Source organism: Podarcis liolepis (assembly GCF_965112155.1).
Source record: "Podarcis liolepis genome assembly, chromosome: 8".
NCBI classification, from domain to species: Eukaryota; Metazoa; Chordata; class Lepidosauria; order Squamata; family Lacertidae; genus Podarcis; species Podarcis liolepis.
The window spans coordinates 35,792,082-35,805,592 of NC_139560.1; the positions used below are offsets into that span (position 1 = coordinate 35,792,082).

General features: G+C 40.3%; 1 long non-coding RNA gene across 2 annotated transcripts in view; it reads left to right on the forward strand.

The window, feature by feature from the left end:
- The first annotated feature begins 269 nt into the window (after positions 1 to 269).
- LOC310713635 overlaps positions 270 to 13,511 on the forward strand; it is a 123,159-nt gene continuing 109,917 nt past the window's right edge. For both annotated transcript variants that reach the window (XR_014529369.1, XR_014529370.1), the window contains exon 1: positions 270 to 397. This is a non-coding gene — a long non-coding RNA (uncharacterized lncRNA). The remainder of the gene's footprint in view (positions 398 to 13,511) is intronic.

The window sequence follows — 13,511 nt, forward strand, 5'->3', positions numbered from 1 at the left end:
TTTAGAAAGCTGGGAATAAAAAAAAATGAAATTTCAATAAAATATGTGAGATAAGCGCTGAGAAGGTAAGTCGCAAAATATGGAAAACAAAATGAGTATTGCAGATCTGGAATAGAGTTTAAAATTCCAACATATGGGATTGGAAATTAAACTAGGTTACTTTTTAGGGAGTTGCAAATGACAGCAGGAGGGAAAAGGAGATGGTTGATATTCTTTCCATGAACTTTTAAAAAATCTTAGTATCCAAGGCAATGAATTTTGATTTCTTTTTATAAGGTACACATATCTCCTAGATTTACCTGTTTCTGTTTATCTATTTCTCTACAGATAACAGAATAGGCACAGAACCATTTTGCTGGAAAATCACCAGAATGTGCTGAGCGTTCTCAAGGATATGGTATGTAAACAATGCGTCACTATTTGTTGAATTTAGGATTAGGATGGAAGTTTTTATTTGCAGACTTTTGTTTTCAAATTTTAGGGGACAGGGGGCAAAAAGGGAGAGAAGTTTGGGGGGAGGTGTTAGAAACAAGTTTAGAGAGCTTAAAATTTGGTGCAACAGCCATGATAATTCCTCCACCACCCCCTTACATTATTTTGAAATTATTTAAGATTGGCTCTCTACTGGTGTGGTCACATAGTATCACAGAATTGTAGAGATCTTGCACAATCTGGGTATGGCACCCAGTTTGTTTGCTGACACTCTTATTTTCAACTCACTGTGGGGTGAGCTGAACAAATCTCTTTCTGCATCAGCTGCCTATTTTCTAAAAGGGTAAATCTGTTTGCTGCAGACTAATTTAAAAGTTAGTAGACTGGGCTGTATTTTGTGCTGTTCTTGCAGAGACATGAGGGATGAATTTGTCCTTTTCAAAATGACTGCTGCAGATTCTCCTAGTGTTTTGCAGAGTACAGGCTGCTTCCTCCAAGTTATCTTCCTGGCTTCGTAAAGGAGTGTCCTCTATTAGCTGCATTCATGCACAAGCCCTTTGTCTAGAATTCCAAGCACCAGTCTTTCAGATGTACTTTTTGTCTGTAAAATCGCAATATTTTTAGCCTGTTCTGTCAAAGACAGTGGCCCCACCTAGGGGACAGGATTCTAGCCCAAGTCAGGTGTGTGTGTGTGTACCTGGTAGGCACAGCATCCAGCCACACTTGGCCACATACCACTAATACCAATTCAAAACCCAGGAAGCAAAGGTCAACTCAAGCAAAGGTAAGATTCCAGCCACTCAACCTCAGACAAAGGAAAGTTTAGGTCCAGATAAGTGAGAAAGAGTATATGTGTTTGAGGGATGGAGGGAGAGATAAGTACATAGATATACAGTATTGTTGTACCAGAAGCAAAACATTTTTTAAAAAATGCTGTTAGCAGCTGAAAAATAATTGCTGCTCTTGAATTTGCTTCTGAAGCAAACAGCATCATGCCCCTTCATGCTGGGGATGATCTTGATAATACGATCTCCAATCAATTGATAGGTGATGAAATATTATTATTATTATTATTATTATTATTATTATTATTATTATTAGTTATTTATTAAGTTTCCATATTGCCCTTCATCTGAGGATCATAACTCACTATGGCCCCCACAAACAGCTTATTAAAAAACCCTCCTCCATGTTTCAGATGCAATTTGGAGATTCAGTGGGAGCTCCACTCTTAACAGTCCCTCTTAACAGTTTGGGGTTTTAGTGGGAGTTATTGAACAGGAAATTCACAGAATAACTTTTGATGCACACATATTTCAATAGTACATGTATAAACCTCTGGATCATAGCCAGTGCTAAAGTGCTTGGGAATTTCAAAAGCTAGCCAGCAACAGACTTATCTTCTCCTAGTAAATGCCCATGTTTAACTAAATACTTATCTGCTGTGTTTATTGAATTTGAATATACACATGAAAATATGAAGGGATGCTGAAGAAAAGGGAGATTAAAATGGTTTCAATTTATTAACTTTGAAACGGATAGGCATTTGTGTGGCAAAGGCACTAGCAAAATAAATAAACATCAGTGCCTCAGTCCTTAGATCAGGAAGGAAGGAAGGAAGGAGGGTCTTTGAAGGGAAGAGGAGTTTTGGGAAAGGAATGGCAGGGGCGTAGAAAGGAGGGTGCAGGGGGGTGCAGGCTGCCCCGGGTGTCGTCCCTGAGGGAGTGACAAAATGGCACACCGTGGGGGGCGGCACTTACTGTGGGGCCTGGCCTGCAGCACACCCGAGCCACGCATCTCTCCGGGGAGTGATGTGGTGGCTCGGGGCCCCGCGCTGCCTGAAATGGCAGTGTGGGGCTTGCATCCACCAGGCTGACTCTGTGGGCAGCTCACCGCAGCGCTCCCGTGGGCAGATCACCATGTTGCCTCCCTGGGCGGATTGCTGCGGTGCCTGCATGCGCAGATCGGCCCACCCCCGTGGGCGACTCGCCCTGTCCCCACCACTCCCGGTGCCGGAGCAGCTAGCTACACCCCTGATGTATGGTCTAGCTATCAGGAGTTCAGCCTACACTCGAGTAGGACCCTGGTAGAGACACATGCCCAGCTGGCATGTTCTCTCTGTCCTGGTCGATCATTTGGGAGCTTCATAAGCTTTCTTCAGCCCGAACATCACAGCAACCTATGCCAACCGACACTGGCACACTTAGGGATCTGCAGAGTTTGCACAGTTGCGTAACAGACCTCAGCAACTCAGCATTTTGGCTAATCTACTTTATTTACATATAAACATATACGGAGCACTGCAACATGGCTCCTTCTCTCTCTAGCATCAGACAGCAAAGAGAAAAAGAACAAAGAACAATAGTCCCACTTCACAGAACAGAGTAACACAAACATCCTGTCTTCGTCACTTCCCACTCTGTGGAGTCAAAACACACACCATCATGTGATAGACAAAAATCCCATGACTGCAATCACGGAGCAGAAATTCTAACACTAGCTCCATATAGGGCAGCCTCAAGTGCTCTTAAGAACAGTGGTACCTCGGGTTACATACGCTTCAGGTTACATATGCTTCAGGTTACAGACTCTGCTAACCCAGAAATAGTACCTCGGGTTAAGAACTTTGCTTCAGGATGAGAACAGAAATCGTGCTCCAGCGGCGCAGCAGCAGCAGCAGGGGGCCCCATTAGCTAAAGTGGTGCTTCAGGTTAAGAACAGTTTCAGGTTAAGAACGGACCTCCAGAACGAATTAAGTACTTAACCCGAGTACTTAACCACTGTACAGTAGAGCTTAGTATTCTTTCTTCTCCTTCAAAGACATAGGTATTGTGGGAGTAGAGGGATGCTGTGCTCTCAATCAGTGTTTCAGGGACTATGATATTTTAGCGGGGAGCCTCTTGGAATGCTATTTGCTACATACCCCATGACCCTCCCCTGTACACACTTACCTAAGAAGCCCCATTCAATGTAATGGGACTTACTTCTGTGTAGACTTGCCTAGGACTGTAGCACTAATAGATCCAAGAGTAATTTTTCAACACATTTATGAAGAAAATTATATTGGTTAAAGGCAAATAAGTGGGTTTGATGAATATACTTCTCCCTGGGGCAAGACTTTTTGCAAATATAATTTAATGTGTTTGTTTTCAATCCTGTAATTGGTGCGGTTGGGGAGCCAAATACATCTCACCTATACTATGCATTCTCCAAGAAGTGTTTGTACAAAAATAGTTCTCAGGCACAGAAATGGTGAAAGATTTGCTTTAAATAACATGTTAAATATTGAATACATATATTAACTATTTATCTGTTGGTGGGAACTAGACCATTATAATATACTACCCATGGAATGCAGCCGCTCTGTTTTATCTTGTCCAAGATGTTATTTTGAAAAGACTACACAGCATCTGTAAAGCTTGCAGTCTTGCATCATTTGCACATTAGTATGTTTTGAATCCTCGACCCACCTAAATCATGTAATAGGAAAACTGTCTTTCAAATAGAAATACGCTCAAGAAAAAAGAAAAAAAAATCAGATTTATGTGATGGTTTCCATAAAGCTGTGGATAATTATTTACAAAACACAGGATTAATAAGCATCTATTTTCATGTCATCACTGGGAAGAGATTCAAACTTACTCAGATATCATGCCATTCTGTTTTATGAAACTTTATCTTGGTATATATATATATATAAAAATAGAGCTTGCCATACTTATCTGTAATGTGAAGTGATTTCTGTTCATCTCTATGCACCTCGTGCCTAGCTTTTCCTATCCTGCTTTCCACACTCTGGCAAACACATTAACAATAGAGGCTGGGGTAAGATATGAATATATAGATACCTTGTACATAAAATATATGCTCCATCCGTAGTTATAGGATAAGGCTGTACAAAACTCCCAAACCATTGTGCTTTGTAGATTATTTGGAGTACAAAACTTTCCCCCTTCCAAACACCATCACTCACTCATGTTTTATTGCAATTTTTATTCCCCCCCCCCATTTGGAAACAATACTAACAGATTTAGCCTATCAGCCTTCTAAGATTAACTGTTTCCATAATCATATTGTGCCAATGCTGTCAGGGATGGGTGTCTCCAAAGTTATTCTGAAGTCATTTAGACTATTAAAGGATTAATAATCTGGCCTTGCAAACCCTAAATGATTTGAGAAGTTATTACTTTTATCTGGTGTCCCACAGGCTTCACCTGAAACAATTAGACGAACAGGACTGGTCAGGGCCTGAGCTTCTGTTGTGGAATTTAAATAGAATCTCTTTATCCCATTCGAGGTTGAAACTGATTTAAATCGAAAGCATGTTTCAGTACATTCTTCTTTTTTCACAAGAAGCTAAAATGTGCTTGTCCCAACCATTATGTAAATGGACACAGTTATAGCTGCATCTGTAAAACAAACAGCCTAGCCTTTTCAAATAAGGACCATCATGGGCAACCCTGTTTGTCTGGCTCTTATTGGGAAACAGGATGCCAAAGTCAAGGAGAAAATCCCTTCTTTAAACACAGAATGCGACCATCTTCTGAAAAGAACGCAACTTTTATTTTATTTTTTAATGAGCCGTGCACAATTAGATAAATCTTCCCAAATGTAGATAGTATAACTGGATAAAGATGAAATCTGCTGAAATCATCTTATGTAAACTGCATAATGGCACTTCAAATGGCCCCTTTCTGTCACCCACCATAAGCATCACACACACCCACACACACACCATTCCCGCTGCAGTCAGGTGAACTGTCAAAGAGCTATTATGGTTGGCTGCCTAGAATTCTGTGGAAAGACAAATCTGTACAATTTTCTCCTTGGACAATAAATGGTTCTTTTTGTGCTTTTAGGTTTCCCTAAACAATTTTGCTATATAGATTATGTGGGTCTTCTTTTCTTCTTCTTTTTTGCATGATCATGATAGATAGATAGATGATAGATAGATAGATAGATGATAGATAGATAGATAGATAGATAGATAGATAGATAGATAGATGACAGTGAAGGGATATCGTTTGGGCTGAAACCTGTACCATGAATGGATGGATACATGTTAGCATTACCATATATGGGTAAGCTTTTATTTTGTATTTTTTTCCTGCTGTAGCTCATCACGTATGGTTCAGACACATAAGAGCAGCATGTTGCATTTTGGTATATGTTTAACCGCTACTGATAGAACTAGAAAATGGAGGAACCAAACACACATACAACTGCGAGATCACTCGATTTACAATTCAATGCTGGGACCTGACAAACATTACATACGCTTAGCCTTCCATGCCTGTTTAAAATACTGCATGCTCAGAAACGAACAGATTATTGTAATGTGTAACAGTGCATCTTCTGATAAAGCCTGACCTCATAAATAAAGAGATGAATAAAGGTGGCATTTCTGAAAGTGTTTTCTTTAGAGAAAAGGCTTTTGTACATTCTAGGGGAAAGCTATATGTTAGGGTTTTTTATTTTTATTTATTTAATATACTTAAATAAAGCCTGGACTCAAATAAACTGGACTGTTTATTTTTTAAAAAAACCCAGCAAAACAAAAATAAGCTGAACAAATATTTGTAGAATAGCCTTTCAAAAAATAATTGTTTTTCCTTGTTTTTGTATACTGCTTATTTATTCTAAGAATTTGCTTCAGCTGATAAGCAGCAGAAGTCAGATTTCAGGCGCTCAAATTGTGGCAGTTCAATAATTGCCTACTCTGGTGTAATCCTATTTTTTTCCAGTGGCCTTGACTAGTGTGAATGGTCATGGAATAATTCCCAAAATTTTCTTTCAGATGTCACAAAATTGCATGAGGGTAGACATCAGTTGCCGTTACAAAAGAAGCAGATGCAGCGCAGGCAAATGGCGATTTTAAAATCCTGTACCATCAAAAACCATCTTGTTTACAAAATCATAGATTTGGAAAATCCCATTCTCTCTCTCTCTCTCTCTCTCTCTCTCTCTCTCTCTCTCTCTCTCTCTCTCTTACACACACACACACACACACACACACACACAGAGTTCTTTGCAGCACTTGATGGAACTTTTATGTTTCCCTTTATTTTATTTTTTTTAATTCCTTGGAAGTATTGTAGATTAACAGTTGTATTTTACATTTAAAAAATAATAATTTGTGGGTAAACGTTTTAAATGTGCTATGAATACCATTTTACGTGCTGGTGCACATGTGGGTCCTTTTGTAGATGCACTTAGCATAGTAGTTTGCCTGCATATGTATCTTGTGAAAACCCCACTGCCCCAATCTGGCAGAGGCATTTTGAGAACAGATATGGGATTCTGTACATGGATTGGTCCTCGGGATCAGTTCCATGAGCGTGCGCACAAAAGTACTGTGTAGTAAAAATAAACAAATCCTTGCATTGAGAACTTGGGCGGTGCACAGACAGTGCTCCTACATTGCGAATGCACCACTAAACGTATGTTTAGCATTTCCAGCTTTGAAAGCCTGGATGAAGCACGGGAGAGGGAACCTCAAAAAAGGTTGCCAGGTCTGCCGCAGCTGACAGGGCCAACCGTGCACTTGGCCAGAGGACACCCCCCCCAAAAAAGCTTAACACCTTTTTGTGCCCGGCAACCCTAATATACATCCACTTGCATGACAACAAGCTTGTGCCCTATATGCTCAGCATCAGAGCTTTGAATAACACATTTGAAACCTTGAGCTGCTCCAAATGTTCTCTGGATTGTGGCCAGGGTCTGTGCCCCAAATAATTTACATGTAGGCGGTGCTTTTTTCTGGGGGTGCGCATACCCCTAAACATCTTGTGAATCTAAGTTTGGCCTCATTGAGGGGCAGTATTTCAATATGAGTAGGAAAATGAGAGTACCCCTCAACATTTCTTTTTTTAGAAAAAAAGCACTGCATGTAGGATGGGAAGCTGTCATCAAATGCACCATTATATTCACCAAGAATCAGTGCTAAGCCTGGTACAGATGGTTCTTCCTTCTGTCCCGCAGAGTTAGTTAATATATATTGCTATAGAGTTGTCTTTTGGAATAGGTTCACAGAGCCTTTCTTCCCCCTGTCGAGCCACGTAGCGCCCACAGAGCTGCTTCACGATTCTCAGATAGCATAATTTTGGAAACGTTGTACGTTAGCTTATTTGTTTCTCTGCTGTCTTCATAAGCAGGAGAATCTAATTCCCTCCCCTCTGCATATCGGCTAGACTGGACAAATCAAGGTGACAATCCGTGGTTAGCTCTGTCAGGCCCTTTGTGCTGCTGCTGCTCTGAATTGAAATACAATGGAAGCAAAGTGGTATATATAACAGTCCAGCTGCTTTGCTGTGACAGGAGAGTCCCAGTATTACAGTGTGTCAGATCTTGTTTGTATACCGAGTGTGGGCCATTCCGTACAATGACAATGCAAATTGTGAAAACTCTCCGGCAAGATAGGAAGTCATATCAGGAGATGTATGTCTGGGAAGGTGTGGGGAGGGCTGCTCGCTCAAAATCGCCTTGCAGTAAGGATCCCTTACACATCAAAGCCTATCTTTTTGGCGCAGCTCTTCTATTCCTATGCAGGGCCCATTTCCTAACAGTTACAGGAGACACAACCAGGCACTTGTTCGTAAATCTATCAGAGACTGCCTTTCTCGGGGTTCTGCACTGATGTTACTTTTTAAAGGCAGCTTTATATTTCATTTAAGCATGCAATTAATCATCCTTACAGTGTCGAGATCACTGGCGTCAGCAGTGTGATTTAATTAAATTTGAAATTATTGTACAGTACATATATAGGCATCCAACTAGCCAGCCCAAATTAAATGCTGTGGTCTATTTCTTACCCAGGGTGTTTTCAATTTAAGTATTCATCCAAAAGGTCACCCTTCACAGAAGGAAACCGTTTTTATGTTTGAACTGTTGCAAAACTGAAGTAGCAAAATCAACACGAAACCTGTGCAGTGAATTCTTATTGTTCAGTGCACTTGTATGCATGTATTTTTTTTTTTAAAAAAATTGCCTTTTTGTGTTATGCTGATTTTATGTCCAGTGTTCTTAGAGCGCCATTTTCATGCTTCCAGGTTGCTCTCCTCTGTTGTGTCAGCACTGAGCTGAGTTAGGGTGGAAAAGAGAATCCACCATTTTGTTTCAGTGCTGTATTCAAGTAATTAGTCTACAAAATGGAACTATATATATATATAGAGAGAGAGAGAGAGAGAGAGAGAGATGGTATTTGGGTGGCTTTTACCTGCTTGAGAGCAGCAAGCAAAACCATATACTGTTAAAGCACTTCCTGAAATAATTTCCAAGGGTGATTTAATTATGGTTATTACTAAAGGGGTGGATGTGGGTGGGTGGGTGAGTGAGTGGGTGTGCGAGAGAGAGAGAGCGAGCAAGAAAGCAAGAGAGAGAGAGCCTAGTAAAAGGAGACCTTTGTGGGTCTTTATCTGCTGAATGGTGTACAGTACATAGGATACTTGCAGTCAAATGCAAATTTGTAATTTTTTTTTTGCAACGAATTGATAATCTAGATTAGATTTAAATGTGATTTTTTTAAAAAAGAAAAGAAAATTAATTGTTTTTGCATTACATTCTTGCACATGTAATTCACAATATTTCAGACAAGAAACCAGGCCAGTAACACTCAAAAGACCCTAGCACTGGCATGTGTGTATAGATAGATAGATAGATAGATAGATAGATAGATAGATAGATAGATACAGTGGTGCCTCGCAAGACGAAATTAATCCTTTCCGTGAGTCTCTTCATCTAGCGGTTTTTTCGTCTTGCGAAGCAACCCTATTAGCGGCTTAGCGCTATTAGCGGTTTAGCGGCTATTAAAGGCTTAGCGGCTATTAAAGGCTTAGCGGATTAGCGGCTAAAAGGCTATTAGCGGCTTAGCGGCTTAGAAAAAGGGGGGGGAGCGGAAAAAATCGGAATACTCGCAAGACGTTTTCGTCTTGCGAAGCAAGCCCATAGCGAAAATCGTCTTGCGAAGCAGCTCAAAAACGGAAAACCCTTTCGTCTAGCGGGTTTTCCGTCTTGCGAGGCATTCGTCTTGCGGGGCACCACTGTAGGTAGGTAGATAGATAGATAGATAGATAGATAGATAGATAGATAGATAGATATTAAAGGGCGGGGGTTTTTTTTTGAATTCTGGAAAATGTGTCATCCGTTAAGTGCAGTTCAGGTCTTGTGTGTGAAAAGCACAAACCTCCTCCCCCCCTTTTTTTGATGTGCTGCGGTGTCTGCACTTTTTGAAATTGCATATTTATCAGCCTATGCATTATTTATGAGCTTGGAAAGAAGACGGGGGGGGAGTGGGAGGGATAGAAAGAGTGCAAAAACATATGCTTTGAAAGAGGAGTATTTTATACACACATAGTATGAAGCCTTTCTCAAGGATTACGCTAAGTAATTGATTGCTCCTTCCCTTGTCCTTTTTTCCACTGAGTTGACTGGCCTTGTGATCCTTCCTTTTCCTTCCTTCCTTCATTGGCTGGGAAGGACTTAGATGATGTTTGCCACTGATACGCAATTCTCCTGCAGTGTCCAAAAGAAAAGGGTATTTAATAAATATTAATATTTCAACTGTCAGGTTGCATTCTTGTCAAGAAGGTTCTGACAAACGGAGGATTAACGACATGTTTCATAAATTAGAAATGATCCCCTCTGCAGAATGTCCAAACCGAAGCTCAATAGTAGACCAGCCAGGCTGGTTCCCTGACCCAGTTGAACATCTCATCTGCGTCAGATCTGCAGTCAGTCGTGTGGAGGAAAATAAGGCTCCTCATCATTCATTACCCCTTGCCATCTCGATTGTTTCTTCCTTGGGATGTGTGGGCTACAAATTAGCAAGCTTGCCTCACATGCCACATCATTCGATTAGACAGTCACATCAAACATTTCTTTCCCCCCTTTCATTGCCTTCAGAAAAATTAAGGGAAATGGGAGAAAAAGAATTTCTACGTAAATATTTTCATCACTGGGGTCAGGCAGGAATTGACATAACAGAAGCTGAAATATAATGGAAAATAGGTGAAACAGAACATTTCCTAAATAATGAACTAAAGAAAGTAGGGGTTTGAATAAAACAATAAGTGAATATCCATTGACAGGGCTTTTGTGGTAGGTTAATGCCTAGCCAAACAAAATTAGAATGTTGATGTTGATAGTAATAACTCTTATTATTATTATTAGCCTGAAATATACTTGGTGCGTTACAAAAGGCTGCCTCCTCTCCATAAGCTCCCATACCTTAAGGGCAAGACAAGAGGCTTAAAGTCTGGTTTGTTTTTGAAAAAAAGTATATTAAAATAAAGCCTGTTGTGTTTGTGTGTATTGTGCTCAAATTCATAGGGAAACTAGAATGAATTTGTGCAAAGATCAAAGTTCTTCTTCGGTATGAAAGAGTCAAACAAGTCAACGAAAATCCATTGACCGCTGTCTTTTTCTTCTATCTGTACCCAGATCATGCGCTACACGGAACTGGGCTACAGAGTGTATAAAAATGTTTAGCCTAATCATTCCCTAATGACAGTGACTTATGTCCTTAGTGCAGTTGATTTGTTTCCTGGGTTTTAAAAGTAGATTATTTCCATGGTGCAGGCTTAGTGTAAGCTGCTGAGAAACCACAAGCACTGCACTTCAGCCTGAGTTTGGGACATTCGCCAAGGGTAATCTGATTAAAAGGGCATTTAAACACACATACAGAGAGAGAGAGAGAGAGAGAGAGAGAGAGAGAGAGAGAGAGAGAGAGAGAGAGATTCTGCTGCTTTGAAATGCTGGGCAGTGAGATAGAATGGGGCCAAAAAAAATTGCTTTTTCAAGGCAAACCATTATGCCTGAGCAGAATTAAAAGCGTGATAAGCAGCATCACAGGAATGATTCTTTTTGACAGACTTGCAACTGGATAAACAAAGCATCTGTTACAGACCCACAAGCAAATCTGTGATCTATTTAATGCTGGTTTTGGTTGTTTGTTCTGCCTTTAATCGTGTTTGATTACTGCATAGGTGTGAGGCACCGAGGCCTTGCTTTATCTGTAAGAATTCAAAATGCGTTCCTAAAAAAAAATCCCACAAAATAACAAACAACTTGATGTGTACACACACACACACACACACACACACTAGTGGGTTTTTTTTAAAAAAAAATCTCTTCCGTGGCCTGACATTTACAAATGTTCTAGTATAAATGCAGTTGTTTGTGATGTGCATAGGGTACCATTTACCTGAGAAATTTAGCAGCTGTACATTGTACAAAGGTAATTATCCAATCTCAAATCTTAGGTGACTTATAAAAGGAGAGTGTGATATTAATTAAATATGTCATGTTTGCACACAGCATAATGTGCTGTCATTGGATCATTTTGCCTTATTGAACTACATTTCCGTTCTCCTGAAAAATCTAAACGGCAAAAGAAAATATTTCTGCTTTTCTTCACATTCCTGGAGTTCTGAGCATGGCAGATCACCTTGATCTCCACTAATAGTATGCTGTGTGTTTGTGTGTGTGTGTGTGTGTGTGTGTGTGAGAGAGAGAGAGAGAGAGAGAGAGAGAGAGAGAGAGAGAGAGAGAGAGAGAAGAGGATGTTTACATCAAAATGTCCCTGTAACACATAATCTGCTTCCATGTTCGTTCAGCCTTCAGAGCAGAGCCTCTCGGTAGTGCGAGGCCTGTGTATAGCAAGGAGAAAATGGGTCCCATTTGTTGTCTGCAAAACAGCCATCTTACCTACACCTTCTCCGCCAGTAGTGAATGAAGGGGTTCACTTTATTTGACATGCCATTGCTTCAGAGGACGGCACCATGAATGGAAAATGTGTCACTTGTGTGTGTGTGTGTTTCTTCCTAGTAATAGTAAATAACATAGCAGATTAAGGGAATATGCCAAACTACCAAAATTGTTGCTTTCTCCAAACAAACCTCTGCGTGCAGGATTGCGCGCAGAATTTGGCATTTATATTTTATGCATGGGCATAGGTCACAGTATTCATTGCATTAAGTCCCTTTAGCTCATGTAGATACATGCATCTTTGTGCTTTCCAGGAATACCATGACAACCTTTCTAAAGTGACAGTCCGATGATCAAATCATCTTTGCCTCTTCTTCTCCCCCCTTCTTCTCCCCCCTCCTTTCTGCATCTCTCTCCCTCTCTCTCCATCCCTTTCTCTCTCTCTCTCTCTCTCTCTCTCTCTCTCTCTCTCTCTTTCTCATCTCTAAATTCACTCCAGCATACAGATCGGAAGGTGGATTGATATCTCATATAAACATGTGTTTATTTAGAAATTGGGGAGAAAGCATAATCCTGTATTTGCGGGGAAGTCAGTTGGGGAAATCCACAGGCTGAATAGAATTGGTGGGATTCTGGGAAATGGCTCAGAAATTAAAGGGGAGGGTGAAGCATTAAGAGAACTGAAAGGAGACTTACCTAAAGCACTTGAGGTAGGGCTGGATCAAGGGAATGGGGCAATGCTGGGAAAGCATATTTTTCTGGGAGATGTAGGCTTGATAGAAATGAACTCCGAGACTTACCTGGTCATCTGAAAGACCCCATTTCTATGATTATTTTAAAATATGAACCTACAAATATTAGAAAAATCAGTTCCAAGCTATACATATTCATCAGCCGCATTTACAGAGAAAGGGGTTTAACTGTGTCCTAATCTCATTTAAATTGTTAACTATGAAAAATATATTGCTAGTTGGCTTTCTTGCATTTTTTCTTTTCTTTTCCCTTCAGTGTATGGAATAAAATGTTTGTTTTTGGAATTTGAAGGTCTGCGGACTATTAATAAACTTACACATTATTAAAAGCATGCCTTGGCCACCACATCTCAGTATCATTGCAGTGCTTTCACAAGATGCTTGGGTGTTTTCCTCTTGCGAGGGTTTATCATTCATAATTTCATTTACGTTACATTTGTGACTGCAATCTCTATTCAGAGTTAGCCTCAGTCTGTTCATTTCACTAGGTTTAAATGTACAGTGGTACCTCGGGTTACATACGCTTCAGGTTACATATGCTTCAGGTTACAGACTCCGCTAACCCAGAAATAGTACCTCGGGTTAAGAACTTTGCTTCAGGATGAGAACAGAAATCGTGCTCTG